The following is an 11,561-nucleotide window of genomic DNA, read 5'->3' as shown; positions in this document are numbered from 1 at the left end:
TAGCCAACAAATTCCATTACTTGGAACCTCCAAGAGAAATAGCTCAGGACAAATGTTTGGGAAGCAGCTTACAAGTAAGCCTGAAGTAATGGAAATGTGTACACCAACGTATTTCTGGCATAAAAACAAACATAAGGCTAAACATAAGGCTAAAGCAGCAAAATGGGCACCTCAGTAAGGGAAGAGTGACAGACCCTGGAAAAGCTGCCCCATCTCAAGAAAGGGAGAATGCTGGAGCTTCTCGATCCTTTGTTTGAACAGAGATGTTTTCCCCTTGGAAGGCTCAGCCTAACATCAGGCAAGAACAAGGGATGGGGAAGCAGATCAGCCCTGAGCTGGCCAGGCTTTCTGCCCCAAGGCAATAAAGGACACTGTTTCTGCAGCAACTCCTGAGTAGGTTGTCTGTTCAGTTAGCTTTTGTAAAGGAAATGACAGAAATGGGTCTTTCATGGACACCCCTGCTTTTGAACATTCCCCATAGGCACTCATGTAAAAGGTGTTCATGGACAGCTGTGTGACTTGCAACCATGCATCTGCTGATGCCGGGAAATGAGCTTTGCAGCAGCAGCAGCAGCAGCCGTGCTAGTAGAAAAGGGGGCGTATTAAATGGCTGCCTTATTTACTACAATGTCTCCCTCTGTGTGCCTAATTATGTCAGCTCCGTCTGTATGTTCAACACCATGGGTTAAACAGCAGAACTGAGATGGAGGAGAAATGTAAGAACAAAGCCTGAGTCACTCGTGGGGGGAAATGGAAATGAACTTGCTGATATGGTAGGCATTGGCGTGCTTAACTAAAGGAATATTAAGAATGAGAAATTACAAGAAGAGAAGTGGCAAAGAAAGAGGAAATGCATACAGAGCATATGCAGGGCAAGGCAGGGCATCTCCAGCTGTGGCTGGCTGGGAGCCCATGTGGCTTGGTTCTTTTTTGAGACTCCCGGGGAGTGGGGGGGGGGAGAATGAGGCACTCCCTTTCTGTCACCAGCCAGCCAGGCTCTTTTTAGAGGTGGGGCTATGGCTGTTCCAAAGGATCCCTAGACCCGCATTCAGAAATGAGGCTGCTGAAAACTGGCAGGTATCAAGCCCCTGTGTGCCTCAGCCTGTCAGGCAACTCAGCAGGTGGCTTTTGAACTACTACACTTGGCCCATGTGAAAGGAAGCCAATGGTGGTCATTGACCCCACTCCAGGCAGCGCATCTTGCACTATTGGCTGTAGGTGGCTGCCAGGCTGCACCTAGTGGCTACGGGAAAACTCCCTTGCAGAGAGCAGCCACCAGAGAAATTAGGGATTAAGCGCCTCTCCTGTTGCCCTGTGGCACTGGCAAAAGCTCCCTAGACACAAAACGGAGGGGGCCATCCATATCGCTTTGGCACTAACTGTCTCTCCAGCCAAGCTATGGGGACATACCTGTGACCTTCTGCTCCAGGCCAGGTCTGGAGAGAGAGGGATTCACAGGTGCCCTGCCTCCCCAGGTCACCTCTGCGATTGTGCATCAGGGACTCTGGGAAGCGGGCACCAGGGAGGGACGTTTCCCTTTCAGCCTTCGGTGGGAGGAGGTCTGAAGACCAGTCGGAGCTCTGAAGCAGAGAAAAACCGCTGCGGACACAGAGCACACTGCCAGCTGCCCATTCGCGGAGCCTGCAGCCCTGGAACCCAGCAATAAGCCCCTTAGGCCTGCCCGCCACAAGTCCCCAGGGGGCATGGGAGGCTCGACCATTACTGTCTTGCCGCGCCCTCCCGGGTTCTCGTTCGCGCGCCTCTCTCCAGTGCAAAGAATGCACACCGCACCCGGCCGCGTCCGTTTAGATGGCGAGACGGGCAGCAGGGGGAGGTGCAGGTCAGCGTCGCTATAACCGCTTGATTCCGATCCTGGAGCAGCGCGCAGCTGGTTAAGCCCCCGCAAGCACGGAGGCCGAGGGTTTGGTCGTCCGCCTCCCCCCCCCCGCCAGTTCTTTGCTGCAGCCCATTAATCAGAGGAGTCTAGCACTGCCGGCTTTGAGTGAGAGAGGCAAGAGCCCCACAGAGGCAAGGGGGTTGGGGAGGCAGGGAGCCTGCCCGCGCAGTTCCCTCTCTAGCCGCCCCCGCTCCTGATGAAGCAGCCCAGCAGAAGGGAGTTCCGTTAGCCGTTGCTGTCTCGGTTTTTCCGCCCGTGTCCTTGGGCGGCCCGCCGCAAGACCCTCCGCTGTGCGCATTCAGGGGCGCCTGGCTGGCAGCGCCTCAGCCAGAGGGAAACGCGCCCACTGCCGCGCAGCCCTTTGTCCTTCTTTGGAACTCGGGCGCGCGACTGCCCCAGCTGCCGGTAGCCCGGAGAAAGAAGAGCGAGGGGCCTTGGCCTCCCTCTCCCTCGCTGCTTCCCTCGCGGCTTGCTGCTGGCGCTGCGCAACTTGGGCGGGGGCGGTGTGTGTTAGAAAGATGTGGGCTGCAGGCGCCGATCTTCGAGGTCGCGCAGCGGGAATAGCAAGCCGCCGGTTTCCGTGTCTATCGCCCGGGCTTTGAAAAGGGGCCCGCGAACAGACAACATTTGCCCTCCCCTCCGACGCCGCCCAGCGCTTCTTTTTTGACCCAAAGTGCGGCGGCGATCAAGAACACCTGCCTGTCCTGGCGATCCGAGACGCTCCTTTGGGCAGAGGAAGCGAGGAGCCAAGGCTCAGTTCCGTCGTCGGAGCTGCCGAAGCCGGAATCCTGTCGGAGCGGCTCTATGGGCTCCTGCTCGCCGCCGCCGCCGCCGCCGCCGCCGCCGCTCGGTCTTGCTACCGGCTAGCCTCTGGCGCTGCTCTGTCCTCGCGGGTGGCTGGAGAGGGAAGAGGGGCGGGCGGGGCGGCCTGGCGAATGGCTAAGGAGCGGAGCGCCTTTAAACCTGCGTTCCTCGGCTGCTGCGAGTAATTCGCGCGCTCTCGGGAGCTCGGCGGCGGCAGGGAGAGCAGCCGTGGCCGTCTTCCTCCGACACCGGCGAAGGTTAGGGCGGTGAGGCGCGGCGGACAGATTTCTCCTCCTCGCGCCTCTCCTCCCCCTCCCTTTCCAGGAGGAGGGCTTGGCGATCTTATGAGCGCCAGCAGGGAAAGTGCCTTCTCTGACCCGGATCAGAGAAGCAGTAGGTCAGACGGAGTCAGAACGCTACCCGCAGTGAGAGCCCAGCAAGTTGCCCCATCGGGATTAGCCTCATTGGGAAAAGGTGGTGGCTCGTTGGCCAAAGCAGGCCCGCTGCCAGGCGGGACTCTTCCGTTCTGCACTGCTGGAGGGCCTGGGGCAGGAGGCGCCTTGCCCAGATCAAGCCTAAGAGTCCCCACTGGAAGAGGCGCTGACACTTCTGACAACGGTGTCAGGCATTTCGAGAAAAAGGAGGTGTTGGGAAGGGAAGGTGCTGGCGCATGGAGGTGGGGGCACTGATCTTCTTTTGTGAAATCTGGGCCTATGCAGTCAGAAGACAGCAAGGGTCGGCCTGGCAGCTTCAGGGGTGGGTGGATGGGAGTGGGGAGCTTAGGGACCAATCAGTAAAATGGCCAGAGCCCGTGGTCTTGTCCTTCTGGTGTCCAGGCATCCCTTTTTGGCTGGGAAAGTTGCTCTCTCCTTTCTTCTTCAATGGGATGGTAGTCACCAAGGAACTCCCTGGTCTCTTGGGTCCGCTTTGGCTTTCTTTGGCCCCAATAACACAAGGGTGAGCTGGTTCAGAAGCCAGTAGCACGTAGGCCGCAGGTATTTGTGGAACAATCAGCCCAGGGCATATTGCTGTGGCCCAGGAGCTTCCTTTTTTTTTTAATCCCATTTATATCCCGCCCTTCTCCGAAGACTCAGGGCTGCTTACAAGCTTAGCAGTAGCCTTCATTCTATGTACATGCCTGCTTATTAGGGCTTTCACAGACACACACACACACACCAACAGCATTATTACAAAGTCAGCTTAATTGCCCCCAACAATCTGGGTCCTCATTTTACCTACCTCGGAAGGATGGAAGGCTGAGTCAACCTTGAGCCTGGTGGGACTCGAACCTGCACTAATTGCAGGCAGCTGGTGTTACTTAAGGAGGCATTAGCCCACTGCTCCACCAAGGCTCTTCCTTGGAGTTCACTTGATCCAAGCTCTTTGACCTCTTCCCTCTCTTCCTCCACCTGCTGATAAGAAACAGAGAGGATGGTAAGGGCAGTGAGGACGGGGGTCTCATCTCCCTCTGTTTCTGTGTTCGGAACTCTCTCTAGTCCAATTCTGGGTCTCTAAGCTAGTTGCGGCATTTTTCTTTTCAGTTCAGACTTTCAGGGACACTGCGAGCCTCCACTTGTGGGCAGGCTCTGCTGAGATGACCCTATGAAGTGCCCAGATCTCAGGGTTTGCTGTGGAAAGCTCCTCCAGGAGATACTTTGTCCAGCTCCCCATCCGCAGAGCAGGCTTTTCAGGGTGCCATCTCAACAGTAACAAAGCAGAATCAAACTGGTAATGGGAAAGCTGCGTGACAGGAAAAGCACACTCAGGACAGCTGCAACTGCCTCCTTTTCATCCCTGACCTCTTTTGAGACAAAAGTTGCCAACTAGGAAATTGTTTCACTGTCAGCCTGTCCCCCTTCCTGCCTTAATTAAGCAGGATTCAGACATTAATTAACAGCTTTCTTAAAAATAACTTCTCAGAACATTCACACTTAAGCAATGGAGATTTGGGTCAAGAACTTGTATTGTCATGGGACTAATCACTTTCACTTTGAGGAATATATTGCATGGACTTGAACTTCTCAGGGGCTTTTTCTGTTTGCTTAGGACCCCGGTGGTGAACCTATGGCATGCGTGCCACAGGTGGCACGCAGAGCCCTCTCTGTGAGCACGTGCACCATTGCCCTAGTCCTAGGGCTTCAGCTGGGTTTTATAAAACCTTTTCGCTTTAGGACTCCGGCACCATGTGCAAAAAAAAAGTTCAATCAATCAATTTCAACTTCTCATGGGGAAAAAAAGATCTCACAAAGCTGGAATTGCTTGATTGAACTTTTTAGTCCCACCCAGTCTGCCGTTACCACTGCAGCCACGCCCACCCAATGGGTTTTGTAAGTGGGTTTTGGATTGCAGTTTGGGCACTCGGCCATGACTGGCTTAGGACATTCTGTGTCCTTTGTCCTTCATGCTGAATGGGCTGATATACCCTGAAAGCTTCCTGACCTCTCCCACCCTCAGTCAGGCTGTTCATTGGGCTCAGCACCAGAGAGCTGAAGGCCTTCCCTGAATGCTAAATTATGTGAGACTCACCAGATGTGTTGTGGGGGCAAAAACCAGTGGAAATGATGCTCCAAAATGACAATGGCCGATGGCCAATTTTCAGTATCACAAGTGAGAGACCCATCCAAACAGAAGAGGAGCTGATGGCTTTCCTCCTCCTGGGGCTTCATAAGAACCCTGAGGCACAGCCGAACCCCAGCAGCAGAGCACAAGGAGGCAGTCAGCAATGCCAGACTAATATGGGACCTTAGCCTGTTCCAAAAGCAGACCTTTTCCCCTCTGGAAAGCCTGATCATCAGAGAAAAAGGATGTTGTGGAGTTGGAAAGAGTGAAAGAAACAGGATGTTGTGGAGGAGTTTGAGCCTGGGAATAGGACAGAGCCTTTGGGGAGGATGTTGCTTCCTGGGTGGGTAGATGTGCTCCTTCTGCATCCTATCCTGGAAACCCCATCTAGACCTTCCTGTTGCTTTCATGTTGCCCAATCAGAGTGGGACCCTGCAAGGCCCTTAGAGACTTATGAACCACTGAGTGTGTCCCCTCCCCTATTAAGAACATAGCACAACTTGGAACTTGCTTCTTTCACTGCCTCCCCCCCATGCACATGCATCTCTGAGTTGCTTTTTTTTTCTTTTGAGCTGCATTGTCAAAGCTCATCAATGCCAAGGATTTCATTAGTGAATCTCCATAGCAACCCATCCACTGCTTCACTCAGATGGATCCCACCTCACCATGGTGGTCTGGAAGACAGATCTGCACCTCAGTCTTCATGTTTCATAGCGTCCAACTCCATTCTTGCCCCCCATTATCTGGAGGATGGTCTGTCACCTCTGAGAAACCTCAGCATGGAGCAGGCAATTTTTGCACTGGCTTGGAAGGAGCATTTTAAAATGCAGCGGAAATGTTTACTACAGAATTAGTTTAGTTTTTATTGCAGACATTTGCAACAATTCTTGGTTGCAGTTGCCAACATACTCCATCTGCATTGGAAGTTGTGAGGGAGGGCTCCATTGCTGTTCCCCAACAGGCGTTAGGCTTGCCATCCTGGGACTTTCAAGAGTCCATAAGGAGAAAGGGGCAAAACAGAACTCTCAGCCCATCTTCTCTTTCCCCAATGAAACTTCCTCTTGCCTGCCCCTGTCAATGTGATCCAAGCTGATTAGGTACTTCATTCCTTTTTTTAAAAAACTAACTGAACTTTAAATATTTGCTGTAGCTGTTCATATATTGATATCAACAATTGCTTTAAAGAGGCTGTGCAAAATGAGTGAAGAACTCAGGTTGCAGTCTTACAGAATAAACTATCTCTGAACTGGCAGAGCAGCAGTAAGAGTGGCTCCTCTCTCCACATACTGAAGATTATGGACAAGAAATGGGGTGTGAAGTCTTGCGGCTCCACTAATTTTCATATGTTTTGCTGCAACCAGGTGTGTTCTATACAAATGACCAAAACAGTTACTTAGTCCATCATCTGAGTGATGATGGACTAAAACGCCCAAAGGTAGGACAAAGTGCCCAAAGGCAGGACAAGAAGCAATGGATGGAAACTAATCAAGGAGAGAAGCAACCTAGAACTAAGGAGAAACTTCCTGACAGTTAGAAAAATTAACCAGTGGAACAACCTGCCTCCAGAAGCTGTGAATGCTCCAACACTGGAAGTTTTTAAGAAGAGACTGGACAGCCATTTGTCCGAAATGGTATAGGGTTTCCTGCCTGAGCAGGGGGTTGGACTAGATGACCTCTAAGGTCCCTTCCAACTTTATTATTATTATTATTAAGATCGTCTTTGGGCTTAAAGGTTAAGCTTCTTACAGTTTGCTCTACAATCATCCCAGCTATCCAAACCAAACTGGTACCCAATTTGTTGAACACCCACCCTTTTTCTTTTAATGTAGCACAGGGAGGTGTGAAGGTGGCTTTCAGGGAAATATTCAAAAGCTTTAATAAAAACAAAACCAAAAGGGCAGAAGCATTCCTTAAACTCCAGGAAAAAGATGGTGTTAGGAAGAGGCTCAGGTTGGCTCCTCACTCACTCAGTGCTAGACAAAAGAAGGGGAGGGACAACATAAGCAGCCTAGAGACAATCTCCATAAAATAGAGTTGCACTCTTCCTGTGGGGTGGGGGTACCTTTTGCTATCTTCCAAGCACCTCACCCACTCACCAGCATTTCTCAAAGATACTACCAGCTCATTCCTTTGAGATGCTGTTCCTCTAGCTCTGAAGATTTGAACTCAGCACAGGAAAGCAGTGTAATTCTCTGTGGTAAGCTGGTTGTCCCAATCCCTAATTGTGTTTTTACCATCTCAAGCTTCATCCAGTTCTTCCAATTTCTTGAAAGAATGTTGGTCTCTTCCAAGCTCCATCTAAGATCTGTCCTCCTTCTCTTCCTCCCATCAGCTGCAGACGGGGGAAGGGGGAAGAAGAGACTCCTTACCTCCTGTTGAATCAACCTTCAGAAGAAGGCAGCTTTGGTATAGTAGTTGAGATTCTGCTGCCCTCTAGTTGCCAAGATATATTCTGTAAAACCACAATAAAGCACAGCCCAAAAAGAAAAACAACCCTTATTTGAAGAAACAGTTCTCCAAGGGACTGCAGACAAGTATTTAGCAGTCTTTTTACTGCTATAGTCTGAGTTGTGTCATGCATGTAGAAAATGAACTGAGCACTGGTAGAAGAATCACAAGGTAAGGAAGAGAAGGGCATTCTGAAAACCTCACGCTAGAGTGGCTGTACCAACCAACAGCTGAAGACAGAAAAGCACTCATTGTGTCAAGCCGTTGTCTCCTTCACAGTGCAGTTTCCTATTCCTCTGGTTCATAAGAATAAGAAGAAAGGAGTATCAGTTGGACTTTACAAATATTTTAATCCTAGCATGATAGAAAGTGTAACATTGTAGGAGGTCTAATGAGCGAGTGATGTGTGTAGATCACAAAGCAGATTGCAGGAAGAAACAGAAAATTTGAACTGATTTGAAAAGTATAGCTGAAATGCTAGGAATGGCAGGAGACCTCACATTTCTATTGTAAATGGTCAGGAATCCACGGGAGTGTGGTGGAATAAAATTAAGCAAGTACATACAAATTGCAGCCTTAGTCCTTGAATATCAATGAAATTATGATTAAAGGTTGCAGTTAAACGATGAGAGATGGAGACTGTTCTCTGCCTTCTCTCTTTGTAACTGGTGAGTTTCAGACTTACTCATTCAGATTCTCTTAAGAACAATGCATTTAATATCTAACTGAAAAGGCACTCAGAAGTGATGCCTTCTGATGCCTTCTGCATCAGTGACCGTCTCCTTTCTTTGAAAATCAGAAGAGAGATTCTTCTCCTCTAACATGAGTTTAGCTCATCCTGGCTAAAGGTTTTAAAAGAAAGCAAGCTGTAGAAGGAAGCCTAAAAAACAATAATAGACCCAAATCTCCTAGAATGTTTCCTCAGACGGTAAAGTTTATTCCCTTCAGGCAGCACATTTTTTTTTGGTTTTGCAAAGCATGTGAGTAATCTGCTAATGGGGCCGCTTTACTCTGATGTACCAGGGATGGTGTCAAAGGGTCAACCTTCCAAGTTTAATGTGGATAAATGTTAGTGCACCAAAGAGGAACAAACTTCAGATTCAGCAGGTTGTCTCTTGCACCAAAGGGATATATTTTACTGGTTTCCATGTGTAGTTGTATATAGGTGTGCAGGTACACTTACATTCAAGAAAAATGTCACAGCCTAAGGCCTCATTAAGCATTTGTGCTGGTTCAGTTTTCATGGTGGGTCTTTTAACCCAGAGGGCTAGTTGTCCAAACGCTGAATGGGCCCAAGGACTGGGAGAAGGCTAAGAGATGATGGATCCAACCTACAGAACACCTATGCATGTAGCTACCCAGGGACAGATACAGAAGCCCCTGTCTCTCTATCCAAAGGCCTGCTTCTTTTTCTAGCTGGGGTGGCCGCTGGCTGCCTGTTACCTTCCACTGCCTCCCACTTCTGGCATGGGGTCTCGGTGGGTGGTATCTGAACTTTTGCACGGGGGTGGGTGAGTGCACTAACATGGGTCCCAGACGCTCTACTCATGCCCTGGCTATCTCCTCTGGAGTGATACGCAGCAAGCCCTAAATGCTAGTTGTGGGGAAGGGTTGAATGTGCTTAGATCTGGGAGCTTCCCAAATGTGGTCCTGTGCCACTGGGTGATTTGGGAGGCCGGAACCTGTCAGTTCTCTTGCAGAGATTCTCATATAAATTGAACACATGTATATACCTGTAGGATCTTCTCGTGGGGAATGTACTTTAGAAAATGCGATGCCTCAAAAGATGCAAGGGCCCAGAAAGAGCTACTGCTTTATTGGCAACAAAACCTGGAAAGTAGAGGTGTGTATTAAGGGAGGGTGTTCCAGATCAGGGAATTAGAATCATTCATGAAAACGTAAGAAATGCAGAAAAGGCAGTAATGCAGCATGATCTGATAAAGCCTGTAGGAATTCCCAGGGGCATCTGAGGAGACACCCTCACTCCCCGTTTCTAGGTAGATGGATACATGGCTACTTCTGGAAAGGAAGGAACACAATTTTAGACATCGAGGCCATGCCAGAAAAGAGAAATTTTCTGAGGATAAAATTAAAGTACTTCCAACGTGAGAGAGGGAAGATGGGGAAGGACTCTCCCTGCCCACCTGCTAATGTACATTCCTCCCATTCCTGAACTGGCAGAGAAGGCCCAAGGGAATGATTTGCACAGCCCAAATTATCTCATGCCCCAAGTTGGCTTCAGAACAGGAGAAGGAGAGAGATGGGCCCTTTCCCCACCTCCCAATCCCCTCATCCTCCCTCCAGGTCAGTAAGGCAGGACAGCGCTGATAACGGTGACCTCCCTACACATATGGAGGGGAACTGCATTCACCACCAAACCTTTGAGATGCCCCCCTCCTCCACATTTGTGAAATGCTCAGTGCCCTTGTAAGAAAACGTTTACATCAAGATGAATTGGTCCTGAGTGGCAACAGGGAGGAATTAAACAGGAACCAGTGGCCCAGTAAACCAAATTGTTTATGTATATTCACTGATCACACCTCAAACACAGTATAGCTGACAGAAATGAGATGCAGGCTTCAAGAGTTTTCACAGACGTTAGAGCTTAGTGAGAAGTTACAAATATAATTTGAATTAGTGCAAAAGTATCCTCATGTTGCTTTGGAAGAAAGGAAAGAGAAATTTAGGCTAGGCTAGGCTACTTTATTTGGCCAAGTGTGGTTACAGAATAAATAGAAAATAGAAACAAAAACGCAGACTGGAGAGAAATGATTAGTTGAGCAGCAGTCAGGGAGGGTATTCTCTGAACAGCAAAATCCTCAATCCTGGGATTGTTCCTGAGTTAAGAGCTGAAAGAACATGGAGATTCTCTTGCCAAGAAACACCACCACTTCATCTGAACAAAGGGGCTTTTCCAGAATAATTAAATAAATTCAGGAATAGAGGCTTCCAACATCACTATGTCAGGCAGATATTTTTCTTCTGCTCTACATTCTCCTCCTGAAAAAAGGCCAACCAAAGAAGAAACAGAAAGGGCAACGCCACATCCCTGCCCCAGCTCTGTCTTCTAATACTATGCCATGCATGTGGCTTGGCTGCAGATGCAAAGAAGCTTCCCCCCATTTATACAGTGATATTTATAAGACAAGAGCCACCGATGAAGAGGACTGCTGTGAATGGAATTATCCATTCACCCTAAAAGTGCCATGTTCCCTGGCCTGTAGGAACATACACTTGTACATACACGTGTGCCTATGCATGTGTGTATGTGTGCGTGCACACACACACAAACACATGGCTGACTGTTCAGCTACCTCTCCTTTCTGTATCTGCTCCATCTTTTCTTATGGATTCCCTCCCCCGTATATCTGAAGGGCTCTCAGGGTGGGAGGGTGGCCAGGAGTAACCCAGTTGGTGGGCTTGCTGTAGAATGGATCCCCCTCTGGGCAGGAGGTTGGCCTGCATGAGCTTCAATCCCCCCTCCTACTTATGGGTCTATGTTTAGAAAGGGAGTGTTGTGGTATCAGCTTGCCAGTCTTGCCTCAGAGGGAGGAGGAAGTCAGAGTTGGTCTGTTTATTTTAGAATGGAAACAAGAAAAAACATTAGAAGACCTCTTCAGGCATCAGCTGAAATGAAAATGCATCCAATTTATATTTAATAGTGAAGACTGTTGGTGGAGATGCCAAGTACCTCCCGGACTGTGTGGTTCTTCTGAAATTCCTGTGGGGAGCAGGGCAATGCCTAGCAAGACCTGAGGAAGGAAATCTGTTGAAGTAGAAACTCTACCTGCAAGAAAGCAGCCGGCTTCGCAGGGAAGAAGGAGCCCAGCCGCTGCTCTCCCTAGAAATGGGG

Source organism: Vipera berus, assembly GCF_964194415.1.
Source record: "Vipera berus genome assembly, chromosome: 11".
In the NCBI taxonomy this organism is placed as follows: Eukaryota; Metazoa; Chordata; class Lepidosauria; order Squamata; family Viperidae; genus Vipera; species Vipera berus.
The sequence above is the reverse complement of the archived record's forward strand: the minus strand, read 5'-3'. Positions refer to the sequence as shown.